This window comes from Schistocerca cancellata, chromosome 5, assembly GCF_023864275.1.
Source record: "Schistocerca cancellata isolate TAMUIC-IGC-003103 chromosome 5, iqSchCanc2.1, whole genome shotgun sequence".
In the NCBI taxonomy this organism is placed as follows: domain Eukaryota; kingdom Metazoa; phylum Arthropoda; class Insecta; order Orthoptera; family Acrididae; genus Schistocerca; species Schistocerca cancellata.
The window spans coordinates 473255362-473270503 of NC_064630.1; positions in this window are offsets into that span (position 1 = coordinate 473255362).

A 15142-nucleotide genomic window follows, 5' to 3' on the forward strand; every position below is an offset into this window, starting at 1 on the left:
CTGCAAGACAACAACCATCTACACGCACAGTTCGACGACGTTTGCAGCAGCATGGACTATCAGCTCGGAGACCATGGCTGCGGTTACCCTTGACGCTGCATCACAGACAGGGACGCCTGCGATGGTGTACTCAACTACAAACCTGGCTGCACGAATGGCAAAACGTCATTTTTTCGGATGAATCCAGGTTCTGTTTACAGCATCATGATGGGCACATCCGTGTTTGGCGACATCTCGGTGAATGCACATTGGAAGCGTGTATTCGTCATCGCCATACTGGCGTATCACCCGGTGTGATGGAATGGGGTGCCATTGGTTACACGTCTCTGTCATCTCTTGTTCGCATGACGGCACTTTGAACAGTGAACGTTACATTTCAGATGTGCTACGACCCGTGGCTCTACCCTTCATTCGATCCCTGCGAAACCCTACATTTCAGCAGGATAATGCACGACCGCAAGTTGCAGGTCCTGTACGGGCCTTTATGGATACAGAAAAAGTTCAACTGCTGCCCTGGCCAGCACATTCTACAGATCTCTGACCAATTGAAAACGTCAGGTCAATGGTGGCTGAGCCACAGGCTCGTCACAATACGCCAGTCACTACTCTTGATGAACTGTGGTATCGTGTTGAAACTGCATGGGCAGCTGTACCTGTACACACCATCCAAGTTCTGTTTGACGCAATGCCCAGGCGTATCAAGACCGTTATTACGGCCAGAGGTGGTTGTTCTAAGTAATGATTTCTCAGGACTGATGCACCCAAATTGCGTGAAAATGTAATCACATGTCAGTTCTAGTATAATATATTTGTCGAATGAATACCCCTTTATCATCTGCATTTCTTCTTGGTGTAGCAATTTTAATGGCCAGTAGTGTAATATACACTCCTGGAAATTGAAATAAGAACACCGTGAATTCATTGTCCCAGGAAGGGGAAACTTTATTGACACATTCCTGGGGTCAGATACATCACATGATCACACTGACAGAGCCACAGGCACATATACACAGGCAACAGAGCATGCACAATGTCGGCACTAGTACAGTGTATATCCACCTTTCGCAGCAATGCGGGCTGCTATTCTCCCATGGAGACGATCGTAGAGATGCTGGATGTAGTCCTGTGGAACGGCTTGCCATGCCATTTCCACCTGGCGCCTCAGTTGGACCAGCGTTCGTGCTGGACGTGCAGACCGCGTGAGACGACGCTTCATCCAGTCCCAAACATGCTCAATGGGGGACAGATCCGGAGATCTTGCTGGCCAGGGTAGTTGACTTACACCTTCTAGAGCACGTTGGGTGGCACGGGATACATGCGGGCGTGCATTGTCCTGTTGGAACAGCAAGTTCCCTTGCCGGTCTAGGAATGGTAGAATGATGGGTTCGATGACGGTTTGGATGTACCGTGCACTATTCAGTGTCCCCTCGACGATCACCAGTGGTGTACGGCCAGTGTAGGAGATCGCTCCTCACACCATGATGCCGGGTGTTGGCCCTGTGTGCCTCGGTCGTATGCAGTCCTGATTGTGGCGCTCACCTGCACGGCACCAAACACGCATACGACCATCATTGGCACCAAGGCAGAAGCGACTCTCATCGCTGAAGACGACACGTCTCCATTCGTCCCTCCATTCACGCCTGTCGCGACACCACTGGAGGCGGGCTGCACGATGTTGGGGCGTGAGCGGAAGACGGCCTAACGGTGTGCGGGTCCGTAGCCCAGCTGCATGGAGACGGTTGCGAATGGTCCTCGCCGATACCCCAGGAGCAACAGTGTCCCTAATTTGCTGGGAAGTGGCGGTGCGGTCCCCTACGGCACTGCGGTTCCTGGTGTGTCCGCTGTGCCGTGCGTGTGATCATTGCTTGTACAGCCCTCTCGCAGTGTCCGGAGCAAGTATGGTGGGTCTGACACACCGGTGTCAATGTGTTCTTTTTTCCATTTCCAGGAGTGTATTTGACCAATGAATACCCGTTTATCATCTGCATTTCTTCTTGGTGTAGCAATTTTAATGACCAGTAGTGTAGTATGTCACGTGAAACTGAAGTTTCTGCCATTCGTTCGAAGATCTGGGTGCACCTTTAAAGGCTTTATCAGAACAAGTGGGTGGGGAAATTACTTTTCAGATGAATATACTTGAAACTGGCGATGTTACGATAAGCTTTCTTCTAATAATATCGCCGTCGAGGTGGGTGCCTCCACCACCAGTTCAGTAGTGTAATGAAGGGAGTACACTAAGGTGTCCCGCCTCATCATGTCATATCCTATGACAATGCTCTGTCGCCTCATACATTTCATGAGTGCACCCTGCAGCGGGTTAGGATGCAGAACACTGCCTGGGGCGGACATGTAGTTGCACCACTCAGGAATGTCGTGATTTAGCATGCGGGTTAGACCTGGTACCAAGCGACTTGGCGCAGTGGCTGGCGCATTGGACCCGCATTCGGGAGGACGACGGTTCAAACCCGCGTCCAGCCGTCAGCACATGGTTAGATTCTGGGATCTCTAAATGCGCATTGTGCTAAACAAATCGTGCTCAGTGACAGTTATTAAAATATATCTTTAAAATCGAAATGTTGGGGTGATATTGATAGTGAAATCTTACTTTTTTGGTTGTTTCAGCCTGATGGAAGACTGGACGTGAAGTCTAGAAATAACAATATACATTGTAGATTAATTACCTTAAATCTGTAACACCATATTGATTATGCGTGACTATATGTCACTAAGGACGTTATTATAAGCTGTAAAATAGTGACAATTCATACGAAAAGATAACTTACCTGTTGCAGATAACCGGTTGCCACAAACAAATTTGCAAACTACTCTAAACGGTTCAGTATTGATCAGTATCTAGGTAACGTCCATTTGTTTGTAATATCTTAGGATGCGCATCGTTAACCATCGCCGATCATGATTTCGTCAGTTTTACTTAATATCTACACTGTATCTGACTTTACTCAAGAATCCCTCTACAGCGTGATTACTACTTTGCAGACTACGTGTCGCAATGTTGTTGTTGTCTTCATTCTGAAGACGGCGCTGATGCAGGCCACCATAGACCTCCATCAGATCTAACCCAGGCAGCTGATTATAACTAACTGATAGCAGAAACGAGATCTGTATTTGGAGGTGTAGCAGCACATCTCACGGTGATTCTATTTTTATTCTCACCTGGCGTCTTATAAAGATGATAGATGTCGATGTCGTCTTCTCTGCGGAAGATAGCGCCCGGCCTTTGCTTCATTTACGTAATGTTGCTGATAGGTTAACATCGTAGGAAAATGAGTAGGTACTTTGCTGTAGAGAGCACTACAAAGTTATAGAAGGAATGCTTTCTCGTATTACAGGCTGTAAGTCTTCCTACAGCACCCTCCCCACACAAAGCGATTACACCACTGATTACACTCCTCATCACTCGTGTAATTTTCTGTCACACAAAGCGAATAATTCATAACAGTGCTTATAATACTGTAATACTTCATATCATCGTCCTTGACAATATTTTCACCCTTAAATGCCAGAATTCTCAAACCTATATGTTTTGTATGTTCCTAGTTTATTGATTTCTTGTAGATCTCAATGTAAACAAACTATTATTTCATCTTTATCTTTCTTAGTGTGTCTATAACACACATGGTTCATGTGGATACGCTGTGTACTTACATGCAAATTTTACATTTTTTCTGTGAGATTGAAGTTCAGTTACTAATACTTTTGCTAATCAGATTTTAATACAAATAGTGCAAAATTTGAACAAAATAATGCCTGTTATTCGATTTGTAGCAATAAACACAAACTAATTCACAATCTTTGATTTACTGGACTCCGTGATATGTTTTAAAACAATCTAAACATAGTCCTACGTCAGATTTACCACATTTTGTGTAACTGCTGATGACTTCTGTTTGCAGTAAAAACGTAAAAACCTTCTCTTTTCCCACTTTTCTTGATGTAGTGTTTTATTCCATCGCTTATTTTACAACCTGAAGCGCGTTATTAGGTAGGACTGGTAGAAGGCCTGCCTGCTCATTTTAAAGGTAAACTTCTATAATTTCTCTCTTACATTCATGCTAAGTAGCCCTAGCTCCTGTTCCTTTATTCATCTCCCGGGCAGCCAAGAAAGTAAAGCCCAATACTATTTTTTGTTTCGACTACTTATTCTGTAGACGGAAATGTTTTCATGCATCCTATCGACACCCTCGATGTGTTTATTGTAAGCCGCATAATCTAAGTATGATGTATTTGGATTGTCTTCTTCTCCTTCGCAGAGTATCTCTTTATAGGTGACACAGGTTCCCCTCTTACACAGGTAGATGCTACAGCAAGCACTGAATTGTCCACTGTTAGCAGAGTAATTTGCTGGCGGTATCTTATTGAAACTGTAAGATTTATTGCACATACCAACACATTAAACACAGTTATACAAGTTATTGTATTATTCAGACCACAGAGTAAATAATAACGGCGTCCACAGCAACGCAAAAAGCATATTCAAATTGAAGACATAGACTCTAATTCCTCACATCCACCAATGTAGTGACAACAACGGCATCATCCTGGCAGAATGAAGATTCAAAATATCACCTCTCATTTTTAACTAGCTCTTTCTTTGAAGAAATAGGATCAGATTTGGTAACTCTGTTTTCTCTAATACTACATGTTCCTCTACAATCTTCTTCTCTTAGGAAAAACAGAATAACGAACCCTGTAAATACGTTGTCAAAGAGGAAATAGAATAGTAATTGCTCCACTTCCAGTGTTAAATTGTCTGTCACCTAAATGAGTGGAGCAGTATACTTACAAAATTGTTCTTCATACACCGCGTTTTGTGATTTTTCTTAAACAAAGGAAAAATTTATAAGATATCCAGAAGTGGTAGATAAACACCTTGTTTTATATCCATATCATATTGGTTTCTTCCGGTAAATTGCTTTCAAGAGAGTCTCCCAAAGAATTTTATCATTGAGTCATCGTAAGTCATGTGCTTCCGAGGAACGAAAAGCTTATTACATTTGTCTCTTCCCCGTTCATCCTCATCATCTGAATCATCATCCAAGAATACTGCAGGTAAGGGAGCTGGATGCAAATTCCGTCAGCAGAGCAGCATTTGTTTCCTCAAGCAGGATGTCTATGTTCTGCACAGTCAAAATTAGTTTCAAGATTCAGCAAGGCCTATGTTATGAAATAAAAGAGAAAAAGAAACGAAACCATTTTTGGCCGTATAACTTACCAGTATATCCATATGAGCAAACCTAAAATATTCACTTCATAAACAGAAAGTGGATCGATGGGTAACATGACGTTCTCAAAAAAAAAAAAAATAAATAAATAAATAAATAAATAAAATAAAATATATTGCTAATAGTTTCGCTTGGAAAAACAAAGACGTTTTTCATAAAACAATACTTACTTCAAATCAGTATGCTCCACTGTTGCGAAAAAGAATTGTAAGCTATTAGTGAAGAAAGAACAGAACTATTCAACAACTGTGTCCGTATGGACACGCAGCGATCTTAATGCCAGAAATATACACTTGCTATTGCACGTGGCCTCAGCCATAACATATATGATCGCTCACGAGAACGACCCTCGTCCACTCTAATTAATAAGACAATTACCTCCTATGGCCATTACTTACGTAACCATTTACTTTTGCCGTCATCACCCGACTCCGATAATGCCCCCTAGAGATTCAATTAACTCCTCTAATGAAATAATTAACACATTTAGCGAAATTCTTTACAACGACCTTAGATCACGAACGCTCACTGTGGCCACCGCCACTGGACTCTAACCAACAATGACACCGGAGTTTCTGCCTCAAACATTTGAGCCAGCTTGGGGTCAGGAGATTTCTTGCTGCCTTATAAGGGTTTGCTTCCCTTAGCCAGATGGAAGCGAGTATGTTGTCTCCAGGTGGATTGTGACGCCATAACTTGACACAAGGAAGATTCCACGTCGTACGAGGATCCCCAAAGTAAGGCTTGCTACGTTTTGCACAATAGTACCCTTTGGCAGATACAGTCTATCCCAGAAAGCCTCTTCATCTACGCATAACTATCGTAAGCTACATCCATTTGAACCTGCTTACTGTATTCAAGCCTTGGTCTTCCTATGCAGTTCTTACCCCACGCACTTCCTTCCTTTACTAAACTGACGATTCCTTAAAGGCTTAGCACATATCCTGTCAGCGGCTCCCTTCTTTATCTCATATTAGACCATCAATTTTTTTCCACTAATTGGATTCAGTACCTCCTCATTTCTTATTCGATCTGTCCATCTAATGTTCATCATTCCTCTATAGAACCACGTTTCAAAATATTCTATTCCTCCTTGTCTAAATTGTTAATCCTCCCCTTTCACCTTCATACATTGCTACCCTCTAGTCTTCAGAAAAGAATCCTAACACCTAAGTTTTCGATGTTGACGAATTTCTCTTCTTCAGAAATGCTTTTCTTTGCTGTCATCAGTATGAATGCTATATTCTCTTTACTTCTGCTATCATCACCTGCTCTCTGTGCAAATAGCAAAACTCGTCTACTACTTTTAGTGGCTCATTTCCTAATCTAAATCCCTCAGTATCAACTGACTTAATTCGACTAAATTCCGTAACCCTTTTGTTGACGTTCATCGTCCTTTGCCATCTCTGACAGAATTACAATGTCATCGACAAACCTCACACTTTTTATTTCTTCTCCCTGAACTTTTATTCCCTTTCCATATTTTTCTTGCTTTCCTTCACAACTTCCTCTATATATTGACTGAATAAAATCGTGGACAGTACACAGCCCAGTCTCACTCTCTTCTCAGCTAGTGCTTCTTTTTCATATCACTCGACTTTTGCAGCTGTATTCTTGTTTCTGTACAAGCTGTAACACCTCGGACACCTCTGGTAGACATAGGATGTGAGCACTCTTTGCCTTTGTGACAGACTGAACTCTACTGGGGAGTCTTTCAATGCCAAGTCTGAATGTCTGTGGAGGAATGGTAGACCATTCTTGCTATACAGCAGAAACCAGAGCAGGTAGTCATATGGGATCCTGGGGTTTGAAGCGATGTCGACATTCTGGCACATCCTAAAAGCATTCTATTGGGTTCAGGTCCTGAATGTGGGCTCTCCAGTCCATTTCGGTAATGATACTGTCCATAAACCATTGCCTAACAGATGCTGCCTTATGACAGGCTACATTGTCGTGGTCATACAAACAATAACCGTCTCAGAACTGTTCCCCTAATGCATGCAGTACTCAGTGCCGTAAAACGTGTTCATATCCTTCCGCATTTAGCGTTTTCTTGAGCAGAATAAGGTAACTGCACTCCAATCACGAAAAATATTCTCATATCGTACCGTGACCTGAGCCATACTTCACTGTTAGCACTACGCATGATGACAGATAACTTTCTCCATACATTTGCCAAACCCAAACTCTTCCATCAGACTGACACAGGGTATGACGTGATTCATCACTACCAATCACTCGTTTCCACTCATCCACTGTCCAGTTGCGTCGCTCTTTTACACCAGCGCAACAGCCACTTGCCAACGTGTAGCTTATGAAGAGCTGCTTGACCATTGTACCTTTTAACTCCCCACACTCAGTCACCGTGCTAGTTCGACTGCTGACAGCACTTTTGAACTCACAAATGACTCCTGCTGATTTCATGAGATTTTTTACAACCAACAGCCACAATGCTCGACTCTTCCTGTGCGTCAGTAAGTAAGGTCTGTTTTGGCTGTGATTGTTCCTTCACGTTTCCACCTCACAATCACATCAGCAACACTCGAGTTGGTCAGCCTTAGAGAGGTTGAAATCTCCTCCATGGCTTTGTTAGCTATGTGATTTTCACTAGTCCAAAGTCACTTGAGACAGGGCAATGAGAAGTTATTTCCCTCTCCACCCTCATTTGCGAACATACTATTACGTAATTTCTTAAGTTGAGGGTAACCGTAACTTATGGTATAATAGGTTTGAAATATGCAGAACATACGGTGTAATACGTTGTGAAACATGCGGCTAGAATTTTGCGTTTGATTGATGTAGTCCGCATCTACACCCAACGTTTGGCTTGAGATTTATGGAATTCTTAATCGAGCAGAGCAGCAGAATACAGGGAGGCGCAAGGTAGCTATGTTTGGCCATTGTTACACAGCGGGAGATATAAGGCTAATACGAGCAGGCACAAACATGTCACCGGGAAAGGGGTAAAAGAGGCATCTCGTAAATTCTAGAAGGCTGGCGTAGGGATACTTTTGGCAGAACTGAAAAGTAAGATGCAGTTTGATAGGCGAGGCATCCCTTGGTAACAGTAGACTGGATTCGTTTTTGTCCCTGGAGGAGGGCGGAGAGACGAAGTAGTCCATCGGTAAAAACATTGTTTGGATAAGAGAGATACAACATCCTAAAATTCTCGCAAGTGTTTCTTCGAGTGCGTATAAAAATGTTCGAATGTATGTGAAATCTTATGGGACTTAACTGCTAAGGTCATCAGTCCCTAAGCTTACACACTACTTAACCTAAATTATCCTAAGGACAAACACACACAGAGATGCCCGAGGGACGACTCGAACCTCCGCCGGGACTAGCCGCACAGTCCATGACTGCAGCGCCCGAGACCGCTCGGTTAATCCCGCGCGGCGAGTGGGTATAAGCACAAGTCACAGATGGAGCTAATAAAAGTATTTCAATTATATATTTTATGAAAAGTGACACATCTGACACCACAGACAAAGGAAAATTTACAAATAGGAGTAGTGTCCGCTTGTTTGAGGCATATTGTGATAAGGGTTGGCGCAGAGCAGAACATGTCACTAGAGGCGAACCAGCCTCTTTGGCGCAATAACCTGAAGTGGTAGGACATCTGTTGCTGCAAAGTAAAAGCATGAACAGTCGCGCGGGAGATGACTTTGGTGCACCAAAGTTTTATTCTGAATGGTGACAATAAATACAGACTTAGATATAATTAGCTGAGATGAACGAAGTTTATGTCGGTCTACTGCGTCATGTCTCTCAGCTGCTCTTGTAAATAAGGCTACGCTCACCATCTTACTGATCAATTCTTAGTTTTGTGGAAGACAAAGACGCATGGCGTTTGGTCGTGACTGAGTGGAGAAACGGTAATAGTAATGAAGAATGTTATTGTGAATGTTGCCAAGCAGTATCTCAAATATCCTACGGTTTTGTGTAGGAAGTTCCACGTCGCTGCACAATTTGTACAGGCTTTACTGGATGTGTCAGTGTAATACACAACTGTTGGTTTATCTCCCACTGTTGTCGCTCGTTCGTAGGGAGCCTGGTGGGGGGACAATTACTTGCAGTTATTGGGTCACGTGAAGGTTCCTTGAATTTAGTTGTGACATATTGTGATTCTGGATATGATTTGCTAGTGTGCAAAAGTTAAGGACGAAAGTAAATTTCGCGTGATGTGACACGACCAAGTAACACAGCTCGATGGAACTTCGACCATACATAGAAAGAAATGCAACAGTACAGTACAGTACAGAAGGTAACTGAAAGAAATACGCAATGGGACGAACAGAAGTGGTACTTCTATTCAAAGACAATAACTTCACTGAAGTCACAGCTATTCATTACTGTCCTCTGGACATTACAAAAGACGGGACATAATTCTTAATAGCATGTATGATCACCACGGACACAAAGCTGGTAAGGAGTTCTTGTGGTATGGCGTTTCATTCCCACAGCAGCACGGCTGATATAAAATCTATTTTCACATTCTTATGTTGTTGTGTGATATACTTTCAAATGTTTGCGTATGATTGTAATGTACTGTGTTCATATTTCATTTTCTTTTTTTTTTTTTGTGATTTTGTGCCGAGCCATCAAGACTTTTAATTGATAAAAATCTGTCAAGGTTGGTAGCGACATGCAGTGTAGGCATATTCATGTTAAAATTGCTAGATACGTTGGCTTCCAAAAAATCACGGTTAATAACGATTATGATAATTTACTATCACAACCGTTTTCGGTCATGATATTGCAATGATTTCTGATGGAAATATGGATGATGTACATTGATGGCAATCTGTTCATATAATATTATTTTTTGTGAGACATGAATAAAGAAGAGAGATGAAGCACGGTCGTGTGGATTTTTTATTTTTGCTAGCAAAAAATAAAATTAAAATGAAACGTGCATACACACGCAAACACACACACGCACAAGACAAATCATTAAAGTCTCTGCACCACCGCATCTTCTCTCCGCACTTCAACGTACCATCCACTTCTACCCTCTTCAGTTCCCATAATGCCTTAGTTATCGTAGCACCTAGGTCAAGTGCAGTATGCTTGACACGCAGCTGCACAGAAACTTCTAAATACGGACTGAATCTAGAAGCCTGTCACAAGAGCCTATGGACACATATAAAATTCAGGAAATTTAAAGTAAGTACTCAATCTACCATCTGCATACAGCCTTCACTTGTACATTACGTGTATATTAAGTTAACCCAAAAGTGGTGCTATGAAATACCACGAGTATCAAAACAAAATATTTGAAATTAAGCAAAAGAAAGTTCTTTGTAGCTCTCTGAATATGTCTAAAACAATAGTTGAAACGTATTTGCTGGCCGGAGTAGCCGAGCGGTTCTAGGCACTACAGTCTGGAACCGCGCAACCGGTACGGTCGCAGGTTCGAATCCTGCCTCGGGCATGGATGTGTGTGATTTCCTTAGGTTAGTTCTAAGTTCTAGGGGACTGATGACCTCAGAAGTTAAGTCCCATTGTGCTCAGAGCCATTTGAACCATTTTGAAACGTATTTGATTAATAACAACAATGACAAAAATACAGTTGCAAGAGACAATTAATAGTTACGAAAGAGATATAGGACAATGAAATAGCAACTGAGGAAAGATGCCTGCATATATTAACATTAACAATCTTTGTAATGAGATGTCAACTACTAAATTTAACATCGCGGGCAAACACAACTGCATATCTCATTTTTTTTAAGTTTTTAGTGTGTGTGTGAAATCTTATGGGACTCAACTGCTAAGGTCATCAGTCCCTAAGCTTACACACTACTTAACCTAAACTATCCTAAGGACAAACACACACACCCATGCCCGAGGGAGGACTCGAACCTCCGCCGGACCAGCCGCACAGTCCATGACTGCAGCGCCATCAGACCACTCAGCTAATCCCGCGCGGCTTTAAGTTTTTAGTAATGTAGTAAAAATACCTTGTTCCCCTCTTCATGATTGACTGTTTCGGCACAAACTGCACCAGAGATTAATTATTAAAAAATTACAGCTAGACGAATCACGTCCAGCAGACTGTTGGAAATATTTCGCCACAATCTACACGAAGTTCAAGTTCCTTCCGCATTTCTCATCATGGCTGTATCTCTTAAAGTAATTCTTGTCATTTCCGTTCAGATCGTTTCATAGAACAACGAGTTTGACAGGTTTCTTTCCGAATTTATCTTCGTCTTTCACAGTAGCCGTTCCCCATTCTCAATACAATAAGCAACAAATTACAACGTTCCTGCCAACTTTACCTGCGACGTGTATCGAACTGAACATTAATTTACCAAACATCTGCAATAAATCAAGAAAGCTTAGCGACGACAGCTATCAAAAACGAACACGTGTGAGAAGCAGGCCGCAGGCCACTGGCCAGCGATATCGTGGTGCTCTAAGCGGTTTTCTCCGCCAAGGAAACCGGACCGTGCGGCCGCGAGTGGGGGTTTCCACACGCAGGAACCACTATCGACGACGGGCGCATATCGATGAGGCTGCCGCCGTGCGTGACACGGAGCTATGCTAATGCCCAGGCCGCGAGCCAAGTCGACATCTAGGTCGATACCGCTATTTCAGTACACGCGAGAACGCGCCTCCTTAGCCTAGGTCGCTAGCGGTAGCATTCTACTCCGGAATGACCAGCAGGGATTCTGGTGATGAAATGATATTCATCGCTACAGCCGGGCCCGCAAGGAAAGAGGAGAGGTGGTGGCGTGAAATTTCTGATCACCAGACTTTGCACAAACGTCCTGTCCGCAAAGTCTCGTGAATTGAGAGCATACACTCCTGGAAATTAAAATAAGAACACCGTGAATTCATTGTCCCAGGAAGGGGAAACTTTATTGACACATTCCTGGGGTCAGATACATCACATGATCACACTGACAGAACCACAGGCACATAGACACAGGCAACAGAGCATGCACAATGTCGGCACTAGTACAGTGTATATCCACCTTTCGCAGCAATGCATGCTGCTATTCTCCCATGGAGACGATCGTAGAGATGCTGGATGTAGTCCTGTGGAACGGCTTGCCATGCCATTTCCACCTGGCGCCTCAGTTGGACCAGCGTTCGTGCTGGACGTGCAGACCGCGTGAGACGACGCTTCATCCAGTCCCAAACATGCTCAATGGGGGACAGATCCGGAGATCTTGCTGGCCAGGGTAGTTGACTTACACCTTCTAGAGCACGTTGGGTGGCACGAGATACATGCGGACGTGCATTGTCCTGTTGGAACAGCAAGTTCCCTTGCCGGTCTAGGAATGGTAGAACGATGGGTTCGATGACGGTTTGGATGTACCGTGCACTATTCAGTGTCCCCTCGACAATCACCAGTGGTGTACGGCCAGTGTAGGAGATCGCTCCCCACACCATGATGCCGGGTGTTGGCCCTGTGTGCCTCGGTCGTATGCAGTCCTGATTGTGGCGCTCACCTGCACGGCACCAAACACGCATACGACCATCATTGGCACCAAGGCAGAAGCGACTCTCATCGCTGAAGACGACACGTCTCCATTCGTCCCTCCATTCACGCCTGTCGCGACACCACTGGAGGCGGGCTGCACGATGTTGGGGCGTGAGCGGAAGACGGCCTAACGGTGTGCGGGACCGTAGCCCAGCTTCATGGAGACGGTTGCGAATGGTCCTCGCCGATACCCCAGGAGCAACAGTGTCCCTAATTTGCTGGGAAGTGGCGGTGCGGTCCCCTACGGGACTGCGTAGGATCCTACGTTCTTGGCGTGCATCCGTGCGTCGCTGCGGTCCGGTCCCAGGTCGACGGGCACGTGCACCTTCCGCCGACCACTGGCGACAACATCGATGTACTGTGGAGACATCACGCCCCACGTGTTGAGCAATTCGGCGGTACGTCCACCCGGCCTCCCGCATGCCCACTATACGCCCTCGCTCAAAGTCCGTCAACTGCACATACGGTTCACGTCCACGCTGTCGCGGCATGCTACCAGTGTTAAAGACTGCGATGGAGCTCCGTATGCCACGGCAAACTGGCTGACACTGACGGCAGCGGTGCACAAATGCTGCGCAGCTAGCGCCATTCGACGGCCAACGCCGCGGTTCCTGGTGTGTCCGCTGTGCCGTGCGTGTGATCATTGCTTGTACAGCCCTCTCGCAGTGTCCGGAGCAAGTATGGTGGGTCTGACACACCGGTGTCAATGTGTTCTTTTTTCCATTTCCAGGAGTGTATTACACTGTCGATGGTGATCTGTCCTCTGTAAAGTACGGCATTCATCATCCAGAAAGTACATATGAACACTACAGTGTTTTACTAGCCATCGTCCTAGTGGAGGAGGTAGGCCGTCGCCTTAACATCTACATCTACACAGATACTCCGCAAAACACTGTGCGGTGCGTGGCGGAGGGTACCATATGCCACTACTTGTCATTTCCTTTCCTGTTTCACTCAAAAATAGAGTGAGCGAAAAACGACTATCTACCTGCCACCGTATGAGCCGTAATTTCTCGTATCTTATCTTCGTGGTCCTTACTCTCAATATATGTCGGGGGCAGTAGAATCGTTCGGCAGTCAGCTTCAAATGGAGGTTCTCTAACCTTTCTCAACAGTGCTTCTCGAAAAGAACGTCGCCTTTTCTCCAGGAATTCCCATTTTAGTTCCCGAAGCATCCCCGTAACACTTGCGTGTTGTTCAAACCTTCCGGTAACAAATCTAGCGGCCCGCCTCTGAATTGCTTCCATGTCTTCCTTTAGTCCGACCTGGTACAGATCCAAAACACCCGACCAGTACTAAAGAACAGATCGCACCAGCGTCCTATATGCGGTCTCCTTTTCAAATGAATCACTATTTCCTAAAATTCTCCCAATAAACAGAAGTCGACCATTCGCATACCCTATTGTATATCTTGCACGCTCGTTCCATCTCATACCGCTTTGCAACGTTACGCACAGATATTTAAATGACATGACACTGGCAAGTAGCCATTAGTAATACTGTAACCGAACATTACAAGTTTGATCTTCCTACTCATCCGCATTAACTTACATTTTCTCACATTTGGGGCTAGCTGTCATTCATCACACCAACTGGAAATTTTGCCTGCTGTTTGGCAGTGTCGGTGAGTATTCAAAATCTACGTGCAATTAATGTTCATTTATCAATAAGAACAGTGTTCGTCAGTGAACTGCAGTATCAATGAAGTTACACAACAGTTGCTAATTTAATCTTTGAAACCGCTGCAGCCGGCCCATGTGGCCGAGCGGTTCTAGGCGCTTAAGTTTGGAACCGCGCCACCGCTACGGTCGCAGGTTCGAATCCTGCTTCGGGCATGGATGTATGTGATGTCCTTAGGTTAGTTAGGTTTAAGTAGTTCTAAATTCTAGGGGACTGATGACCTCAGGTGTTAAGTCCCATAGTGCTCAGAGCCAGTTGAACCATTTTTGAAACCGCTGGTTTATTGGCATTTCTGGAAAAGAACACTCTTATACTCTCATTCGATCAGCAAATTCCGTGTAATGGGACTTATTAAGTCGGAAATCGTTCTAATGAATGAATTGACTTGCATTACAGTGTTGCTAAGCAACTTGATTAACAAGGTGATATGCGTCCTAATTAAAACAGAACCTCGATATTTTGAATACATTTTCGGTTCGTTCTTATCAAAAATCGGTATCTGTCTCGAAAAGTAATTTCAAACTTCGAGCATTAAGTCCAAGCACGTTTGCAATTATTATGCGAGATTTAATGGAAAGCTCAATCATGTCCCAGCGTGTAACGTGTTTCAAATCGAGCACGCAGGTTTCAATTGTCCCTGATGGGCTAAACGACTTTTTGTAATAACGTGATTTGTCTATCTCACGTTAAGTCTAAATGAAACTGGATTTGCCTCTATTCGACTCAG